The sequence below is a fragment of the Polyodon spathula genome, chromosome 32, assembly GCF_017654505.1.
Source record: "Polyodon spathula isolate WHYD16114869_AA chromosome 32, ASM1765450v1, whole genome shotgun sequence".
NCBI lineage: Eukaryota > Metazoa > Chordata > Actinopteri > Acipenseriformes > Polyodontidae > Polyodon > Polyodon spathula.
The window spans coordinates 3095753-3106917 of record NC_054565.1 but is presented as its reverse complement, the minus strand read 5'-3'; positions in this window follow the sequence as shown (position 1 = coordinate 3106917).

The window sequence follows — 11165 nt, the reverse complement described above, 5'->3', positions numbered from 1 at the left end:
TATCAGAACGGGGGATTGTGTTGAAAAGTAAATTGCCACTAACCAGGCAACAAACAAACTTTAAAAAAAAACAAAAAAACTTTCTTTACTAATTTGTCATAAAGTTTCAACCTTGCAACTTGTAATGATCCGCTATGTTAAGCTGTGCTGCGCCTCTGGCATGCTTCTCTCCTCCCCGCACTGCACGCAGAGAACACAGTGGTAGATCAGGGTGGGAGTAGGGTAAAAGTGTGAGGGTTAGATGGAGAAAACTGAATTGGAAACCAGTAAAAGAACCAGGATTGCATCTGAAACTGACCCGTCCAATGCACCATACCAACAGATCTTGGAGATTTCAAAATAAATCGTAGCCATAATTGCAGTTGCTGTCAACCAGTTTGTATATACCAGCAAGACAAGTAGATCTGGGAACTTCCCAATCCAATGACTGAAACTTGTGGAATTTTGAATACAGGCAGGCGACAGCCCATGAAGTATTAGATCTATGGGTTTGCGTATTAATTAGCTCTCGTTAAGTTTCCTTATGTGATCTCCATCTGTTTACTGAGGGAGCCCCCTTGCAGTCGTATACGTTCTGCTCTTCCGCTTCTACCTAATGTTCATCACAGATGCTTTATTTAAGTCCCAGCAATACAATGCTGCTAAATTGCTTAGTTGCCAGTTTAAGAGGAATTGTGAAGCTAACTGGAATAGTTATCTCCACAGAGCAATACAAGGTAACACTACAATCTTGTGCCTCTGCACTACAGAGACCACTTCATCATCATGACAGCCGTAACCCAGTTTTGTTTAACATATTTACATGGAAATCAATAGGAACCAGGATTATCTGTGTAAGTGTTCAAAATCGGATCCAAAGCAGATCATCAGCTTGAGTAAAGTGACACAATAGAATCAGACTGTATTTGCTTGGCTACTTCCCATTAACAGATTTATTTAAAAAACAATAGGAACCAAGTTCCTCATTGGTGTATCTGTTCTACTCCTGCTGTGAGTTGGAGGTCAAAGGGCAAAGGTTTTCAATAATTTCTATGTGGCCTACTTCATTATGCTTTATTGCATTGCACTTAGACTAATTGAGTAAATAATACCATTGATGCAAGTGGTGTTCATACTAGTCTTAGAATTTTTGGTGTGACAAAATTATAACAGCCCTTTATTCAGACAGGAACTCTAATGTTATTGTTATTCAAAAATACAGGCTCATTTGGTTTGCAGTTCAAATGTAGGGCATGCAGTTATATGCTCCTTATGATTCAATAACCTCTCAATATTGCAATCCATATGAGAACATGGTTGGCTCTCGGAATGACATAGTGGCAAGCAGGTAGAAAAAATAACGTTTGATTGACCAGTAAATCTCTGCAACCACCCCCAAGAGTCAAGGGCTGATATCTACTAATCCTGATCTCATTCTCATTTACTTCTGTATATGTATATGTATATGTGTATAGGTAGGATGGCTAAGAAAAGAGCACCTGTCACTTTAAGAACTCTGTGAAGAATGAGGTGGGGTGGGACGAGCCACTGTATTTAAGGAAGGAAACCCCAGCGTGAACAATACAAGTAGAATCTAGAAAAGTGTTAGTACCTGCGTTTGCTGTTTGAGGGTGTGATTGCAAGCGAGCCAGACCTAAATACAAAGCAACCGTTGTTAGAGACTTGGTGTTACCATGGTTTTATTACCTCTCTCTCTCTCTCTCTCTCTCTCTCTCTCTCTCTCTCTCTCTCTCTCTCTCTCTCTCTCTCTCTCTCTCTCTGTGTAATATCAATCACTGGTGCAAGCTCATGTTCTTGTTTTTGATTAGTTCAACATGCACAGCAGACAATGCATTCATGTTACTGTTTTGGTGTCTCTTATCTTCCACACCTCCACTCCATTAACAAGACCTCTGGGATATCTGTCCCCGATTTCACAACATCCTCCAGGGTGCACCAAAGTGCATGCAACTTATTCACCTTTATAAAAGCAATTCTAATACAGTTCTCATTGCTACCAATGCTCCTTGATGGCTGTTGAACAAACAATGCTTTTTTGGCCAGTTCGAACTACATAAATATTACTTATTGGGGCAGTAATGCCCTCAGACAATTGAGAGGGTAACTCAAACTCAAGAAATGATTGGTATTTGTAGGTAGCCCAAGCTCATAACCTTACAGTAGTAAACAAGAACTATCAGTAATCATATCGGTTGCTAATTCATTAGTTCAATGGAAGTGTTAAAGATGTGTAAAAGGCTCTGAAGTGTAAAGTGTAATGTAATGCAAGGTTCATTACATAAGATTGAAGTTTTTTTATTGCTATTTATGACTGTGTTATTGGTTGTGGACTCTTGGTCTGTGTATGGGTTATATTGACACAAACATAATCAGCTCACTTTTAGTCCATTAAACACTAGTGCTCACAGTCCTTTAACTCTGTATTAAAAATCTGACAGAACACAAACAAGCAATATCAGTGTTTAACGCACAGGTCAGTATTTCTTTAGAAATGCCAGCTGCAGAAAAGATTTGAATCGTCAGCTCCTTATATTACAAACATGGAACACTAAGTATAATATTATTATTATCATCATTATTATTTTTACAGAGGTCAGCTTATAATATCAATAGCAACCTTTGCCCGTAATCAGATGGATCAAATGTTATTGCACTGCAAAATTATTTGATAAAAAATGCTAAATAAATTAATTAATTGGGTAATAATTGAACATGGAAAAACGTAGAATATCGCACAGCACTACTTCCTGTGAGCTTTGTTCAACTTGTACTAAACAGGCAAGGATTTTGGCACCATGGTTGATTGAATGTCAACACAGTGATACAATGATGCTAACTGTGCATTTTCTGCAGATATGTGCACTGTTCTGGCCTAGTGACAATAATGGTTTATACCCTCTGCTACTGCATACTCAATCATCAGGGTATATTACCATGCTGCTAGATTGGATTATGTTCTTATGGGTATAAGAGGTCTCTAATTCATTTTAAAAAGTATCTTTGTATGTCAGCAGAACACATATCTCTGAGAATTACACCTGAACACTTAACCCAGCTGAGACATTTAACGATTCAAATGAGAACTGTAGATTTGTCAAAGTAACAACAGTACACTAATTCACTCCACGTATTCCCAAGCATGGCAGTACAATATACATTTTATAACAGAACTACAGTATCACAGAGCAATAAACTTTGATTTAATACAGGCTTGTGATGGTGTGTAATTAAACATTCCAAATTCTGAAATAAATGTCAGGCCTTGTCGTTTTATTAGAATTGAAAATGTTGACCTCCTCATACACTGCACTTAGAAACAAATGAGCGCTTAATTATAGCATTATTTTATGGATGGTTTAAGCAGTAAAAACAACTAAGTGTTAAATTGGTGAACAACCGTAACTTTATCTACAGAAACCTCCAGTGACAACAACTTTACATGAACCAGCAAAATTCCCTGACTGAGCGTAACCGTCCATAATTTCTGATTGCATTGTGCTTCTCTTGTTTTGTTGTGTAGAGGTACTGTATAGTACTTCCAGTGCCCTGGCCTTCATTGGATCCCTTGCAGTCAGAAGTCTGTGAAGATTATCCTGAACTTTCAATGACTCTGCATCTCGTGTGTCTTCAGTCTTTCTCGTTCGCTATAAACTAAACATCTGCCTTGGAGAGCAGTGGAGTCATCCTATTCGTGGAGCCTTCAGTCATTTCCTCAGGAGAGTGCTGATTCTTAAAGCTTCAATGATCACAGAGCCAAATGGCTGCTAAATGTCTTCTCATTAGCCAAAAGCTGAATTGTGTGCAGTATGGAATGGTGTCGTATGCTGATAAGCAGATCCACTACAACAATAGTCTACCAGCACTGCAGAAATAGCTCTTATGTAAAGGATGAAATATGGACCCTGGGTGTGTAATGCTCAGTTTTGCATAACTGTTTTAAGCTGAATTATCCTATAATTCATGTTATGCTATTATATTGTTGGTGTCTATTGAAGGGGTTGCAGTAATTAATTGGGTCCAATGATGGCATAAGGTGTGCATTTCACAACCTGTAGTTCTCATACTGTATGTGCATTTGTGAAAGCACTATACAAGCTCTCACTTTGTATTCCTGACCTTCAGCTAGACTGTTAGAGTTGCACTTCCTAATGTAGGTAATTCGCTTCAGCAATGCCTTCTCATACCACTGCATGTCAATCATTGGGGAAATACAACTTGTTAGACAGGAATGAATATGTTTCAGGGGTGGGAACATTTTTACTCTCCAAAGGAAATGATATGTAAGGCGTAAGACTACCTGAAAGTAAGGCATTGAAACTCAACTTTCTGTAGTTAGAATTTTCCAAAACAAAAAATAGAAAATACATGTTTGCTATAAGACATGAATATGTTTGAGACATTGACCTTTAAGGTACATTAAGAGATTTCTCAATTTCATAACAAATATTTTTAAATATATATATGCCCTATACCTGTGTGGGGGGGGGGAGTCTGAATGTGTCGCTTTCCATCTTGTAGACCTCTGCACTTCCATAGAACATGACATGAATTACAAATAAGTATTTCAAAACTGAACAGTGCACTACACCTTAAAGGTGTGACTCTTTCACTATGGGAACAATCTTTGCTTCACTTGGCCGGTCCAACAACAGTAGGCTACAGTCTAGAAATATATGCAAATATATTTCACCATTCAGATATGCTTATTTTCCATAAGTACTTGGAGCCCGTTCAAAATGGCATTCTTATATATCAGACGGATTTTCTATTGCACTTATATGTCCTGTTTTATCTGCTATCAACAGGTGATTGCCTAACTTTCGTAATAGAATTTGATCCTTTTTTTTTTGCAGATATCCTGGCTCTTGCATTAAGCCTGGGCACTCTTTAAAAGAAAAGATAAGCTAAAGTGATAAATTTGAAAGCAATTTACAAACCTGTCAGTTATTCTGTTTATGCTTTAGATTTGATTTTCTGGTTATAAATGAGTGACTGCATCACCAGTGTGTTTCCAAACCAATGAAGGATTTCAGACAGTGATAGTTCTGCCTGGACCCTTCAACTTCTTTAACCTCAGAGTTATTTATTTCACCAATGTGTATTTAAACGAGGATATAATATTCTCTAACTATTCAATATGCAAGATGTTAACGTGATTAAGGTTCGAATATTTATTCAAGGGAATGATATAATAAGTGTGGTCTCTCTGTTCAGCCAGAAAGAAGCCGCTCTCCTATGAGCTGCTGTCACGTCTACCAAGACAATGTGACGGAACCCCCTGCAAAACAGGGGAGGAGGAGTAAAAAAAAAACCTTTATGACAGAAGGAATTAGTTACAGTGAGTTCCAGCTTAGACGTGATTGGGGCAAACCAGTGAGAGATGAAGAGAAGGTGTCATCTTGCCTGGAATAGTGGCAAGCTTTTTGTTTATTAACCATGAACGTTCATCACTTTTATGAAATGGGAAATGATTTTGGATTCCAATTTAATAAATGTTTGCATGAGTGAGTTACATCTGGTGTGTACTCAAATCAATATTGCTCCCAGTTGCACAGATACCCAGGAACAAATTGAATTCAGAAAGCAAAGGTAAAAGACACAAAGCTAATAAAACCATGGTGCATCTTTCAATATTTGCTGTGCAATTTCAAATTCTCGGTTTCAAGAACCACGCTTTAAGGTGTCTTTGAATCTGCACGTGATAGGATGATTATTCCAAATGATGCTGGGAAATGAATCTCCCAGCAGCCTTTGCAACCATCGCAGTAGCTGTACCTCTGTACTATATGACTTCCATGATAGCAACCGGGAAATCCGAGAAAAACTCAAGACTAATAATAGCCCTGACAAAAATCAATTCTACATTGCACTGGAGCCTAAAAAGGAACGTTAAAATTGAGGAGGCTCAACGCTTCAATAATGAGTTTTAGTGCCTAGCACATAGCCATTATTCCTTCAGAAAATCAACCTTGAGGAGTCTCTGAAGTGTGGAATGGTTTATAAGCATGGAATGGTTTATAGGAAATATTGCTCTTAGCATACATAACAGTAGAGAATCTATCCCTTATTTCCATTTGCTTGTGTCTTTCTTGGTGGCCACTTTTACTCTGACACACCACCCTGTTGGATTATTACCTGGTAACACTTAATGGAAAATGTTACCGTTTACCTTCACCTATTTCTGGGAGACTGTTTGCAATTGTGCTGCTCCCACAGCTACTGCTGTAGAGAAAGGGGCCAGACAGTGTACATAATGGAGGCTAGATCAACAAAGTGTCTGTCCCATCAGTGAATGGGTATTGTGTACCGGTGATGTGCATTGGCAGCAGTACAAAATGAAGCTTCACTTGCATACACTGTGTTACACAAGTCTATGGTGAAAATGAATCTGGCAACTCCATATCAAGAGTTGCTCTCGAAATCAATAATGCCCACTCATAACATTATAAAAATATAAGAGGATAGCACAAGAAAACTGTGAAAAAGCCATTTAAAGCTACAGCTCTTTAATATTATTGAAAAGGTAAGCTACCATGCATATATAAAAAAACAACTTTTGTGCAAATGAGTGGTCTCTCACATGACACACTTGTATAAAAATGGCATACATGTATTTTGTAACAGTTATATGCTGCATCTCCCTGTTGAACTTTTCCATGGATTCAGTGAGGTATTGCTTACTTAGCTGATTCGTTATTTAATAAAATTAAATAGTGCTAGAATAGATTCATGCAAACTTCCACTGTTAATGATTAGCTAATGTTCTTGGTGCAAAGTTTATAGAAGGCATTTGGCACATCTGGACATCTATGAAATATGAATATGTTTCCTTTTATTAGTAATCGCAAATATTTACACTGCACTGTGCGTGCAAATCAAACATTGATGCAGGTCTCTTGGGTCACACTACCCTTCCATTGTTACATATGGTGTTACAGAGGTGTTACTGTTTTACCAAGCACCACTGATTAAGAATTCCCTAAAGCTGCAGAATAACACCTACTCTCCTAAACCGGCCATGTGTGAAAAGTATTACTTGTGTTTTCATGTACCCTTATCAGAAATATATTTCTTCTTACACAGTGGCACCAGAATATAACTGTACATTTCAATATCCTTTGTTCTAAATACTATACTTCAATTGTGTAAATTACTTAATGTTAAAGGAGTGCTAACAAAATTGTTTAAAATCCTTTTCTTGCCATTACTGTCTGACAATTGACTGTGTTGCTGCCAGACAGACAAGGACAATTGCCAAGCTCATGCCTGATTTAATCAGGGTTTAGAAGCAACAGTGCATTCACAGTATACTGTTACTTTAAACATGTTAAACCTCTAATTGACAGACTTATGTACATTTTACTTCAACTTTTTAAAGCTGGTTCTATGGTCATCTACCAATTGGCAGTTCAAAAGTTCCTAGTTCCTCTGTGTTTGGACTCATTGCTAAATACAGTATATTACATATCCCTGAAGTATAGCTTTGTGTATGCCCTAATTAAAATATAGCAATAAGGCCAAAAGCTTTTAAAGCCTTGATTTCTTGGTGACTCATTTGATTGCGTGCCATTTAGCCATCTGAACACAATATGTACCACACAGGACTGATTTTGTTTTACTTCCTCATACCCTCGAAATATAATTTCCTAAAATCTAGTCGCCAAGGAAACTAATTCAAAAGCGGGGGGCGGGGGGCTTTATTAAATTTAACATATTACGAATATACTGTTAAGTAAAAGCATACCTTATAAATTACTTTAAAATGATATTTCTGTTGATTTTTTTTTTTGTTTGTAGTAAGCTGCTGTTGTGATGGATCAGCCCAAGTACGGTGTCACTGCTTCTCTATCAGAACGGCAATGACAAAGCCTTCCTCGTGACATTTTCAGTCCGTGACAGATGGAGAGCTTTTTTTTCTCACTACGGGAGATGCATGGTTGATGTAGCATAAAAGAATAACGGTAATAGTGACCATAGTCTTGTTTTGCATTAAAATTCAACGCTCACAGCATGGTTTTGCTGTGGGACAGGTAATGGTTACACTCTGTACCAGCGTTACTAAGTGAAAAGGCATGTTGCACAATTACAGTATATGGAAACACTTTACATCGTGTCTCTAGTTACTGTCTATTCACATAGCAGTTACTACACATTAAATAAATATGTACTTACATATAACTCCAATGTTATTAGGCACAGTTACAATGCATTTAATATGTCATTTGGTTTGCATGATATAACCCTAACCCTACCCACCCAAACTCTTTTCTGAAACAAATATGTACTTGCATATATCATGCAAAAATATTTACACATTAAGTGACTATGCATAGTAGCATTATAATTACGTGTAAGTACACATGTATTTACTAAGTAACTACTATGTAAATACACAGTAATTAGAGACACTCAATGGAAAGTGTTACCACCTATATTAAGTGCAAAGGGGTTGCTTTAAATATCTGTGTTTTAAAAAGCCATCAGGGTGATGATTGAAACAGAAAAAACAAACCTGCTCTTCAGGAAGCATGTCAGAGTGAAATGTCCTGCACACTTGATGGGTGCAGCCTGCTATTATTAATTCAAATCCCAAATCCCAGATACATTACTTTTGTATCAAATAAATACTGTACTGTAGCATTCTGAAAACATATATAAAATGGCTTTTATTGTTCAATGAAACGACAATGTCTCCATAAGCAGGGAGCAGTGTGATTGATTGCCACCGTGAAACTAGAAGATGCATTGATTTTGGAAGCCTATAAGCCACACACTGGAGTGAATCATCTGCTACATTTGACATTCAAGCAAATACCCAGAACAATACTAATGTTCAGTGAGACAATAACTGTGTTCCGAATTCTAGAACCCCGGGGTATGAAGAGGGAGAGGTGGGCGTAAAATAAAAGCTTTGGATTGAAGTGCTTTGGTATCTGCTCAGATAGTATTTTATCTTTATGTTAGGATACACAGGAATAAGCTATACATGTTTGTATCGACCTTTAGAGTTTGGAGAAAGTACAATTGAGATAGCATTATAAACCAGTGTAAGACCTCGGGTAGACCCCATCAGAACTATAAAATTATACATTTGGTATACCATTGCAATTCCGTAGGTCCTGCAGGAAACCTGAATATGAATTAAATATGCTGTTTTAGTTGGATTGGCATGGGAGCTCCACTGACATGCCAGTAACAGTGTGTAAAATAATATGACTGTTACCATGGCTCCTAGAGGAAATAGAATGTGTGCCCCAATCACCAGAGGTCTCAAGAGGGAATAAATCAACACAGGTACTAAACTTCTCGGAGGTGATAGATGTAAGGCACACTGTTCCCTAAATGATAATCATGGGGAATGCAATGAACTCAGCCTGTCTGAATAATGTGCTTGGTCTGTCATTGTGTCTTTCTGCAACTGGCAGTGCTGTGCGATGCAGTGCTGTGCGATGCAGTGCTGTGCGATGCACGGCGCGTAGGGATTCTGACCCCAGTCGGTGGGATGAGGTTACAAGGTGTTCAACCACCAATGCAGATGAGTCCTGACACTCACTTGCGGTGTGTGCGTGGTCGCCGGTACGGCCCCAGCCTCTGCTTGGTTTCGTTTGTCTTCTACTGTATTAGTGACTTCAATACCAGCCCATCAAAGACTACGAATAATAGCAAAAAAATAAACTTGAATAATAGGGTTAATGTGATTCCCAGGTAACACCGACATTTACTAATGATGACATTTTAACCAGGGGGAGCTTGCTTACTTTGTAATGTTGAAACTGCTGCTTTCTTAGATCAGTATTTGAACTGCTACCAGGTAGCTGTGTGTTGTAACTGCGGCAAAGGATCTTATAATTGTAGGTGTTTTATAAATTGCTTAATGTAACGGGTTATAGTACTGAGTGTTCAGCTACACATAATTAACCGCTTGATGGTGGAGAACTATTAAAATGAATGGCAAGAAGTCTATCTCTGCGTTGTGGGGTTCAGGGTTCCGGTCTTCTGCTTTGCCATTGAATTCAAAGGGCTTGGCTACTGTGTAAATGATATTACCATGGAATGAGAAAGTAAATCAAAATCTGTTCTATTTGGTGCACCCTTTGTTCAAATGGCTAAATTTTTACAGCTGAGATAGGTTTACAGTTTAGCTACTTTATCAGTTTAACTTTAGGTCAGCTGTAATCTTACACGCAATGAATAGTAACGCCTTTCTGGCATGATATCTACAACTTGCGGTTTCAACATACTTTCTCAGTTGGTTAACAAGAGGAACCCCCCACCACGATTACAAACTTTAAAACAGCCTTTCTTTTATTTGAAACAGACCACTACAATGCTTCATTTGCATCTTCTTCATTTTCACTTCACCTTTGCATGATTAATAAGCAGGCTTCATATTCCATTAGGGGGAAGGAGAAGTTTCAGATCGTATTTTATACAGAGTGTTTTCATTTGGTATTTATTAAGCAGTGCTCAGATGAAACATACATCAGCAACGTATAAATTAAGCTTTCAAGGGGACAGCTTCCGTTTGCCACTGTTTGTCTGAAACCATACAAACATATCTCTTTAAGAAGAGTCAGTAGCTTTTTTTTTTTTTTTTGTAGGGAGCGCTGAAGCATTTTGAAGATATTTTAAAAGTTAACAGCTTTCATCAATAAGTAAAAACTACCGTAAGAGGTGCTTGGAAAATGTCAAGGTCAATCAAGCTTATATTGTACTGTACAATGCAATAAGAACTGAGTAAGAGGCTCAGATAGTTGCATTGATTCATTTCCAGTTAAACCTAACTTTGTGCAACCCAGTGTCTTAAAATTAGGTTTTCTTTTCTAAGCATAATTTGATGTGATGGATTCTACCCATTAGCGAGAGTGTCAGCTTGCTTATGAAAATGAATGAACCCTCTTAGTGAAAGAGATTCCACATCGCATGATACAGAATGATGGGCAGAGAAGTCTGCAACTGCTGCTTTTTTTTGGTACCCTATTAAAGTTGTAAATTATTTTCATACTCTCTTTCTGTGATTCATTACTATCCCCTCGCTGGGTAAAGGATTGGGGAAACATGACGGCGTGACATTTTGCGCCTCTGTTTAATTTATTTCGTATTTTATATTTCATTTTGCGTAATCATTCTAATCTGCATTGTAGCATGCTGCATTTACACTTCAA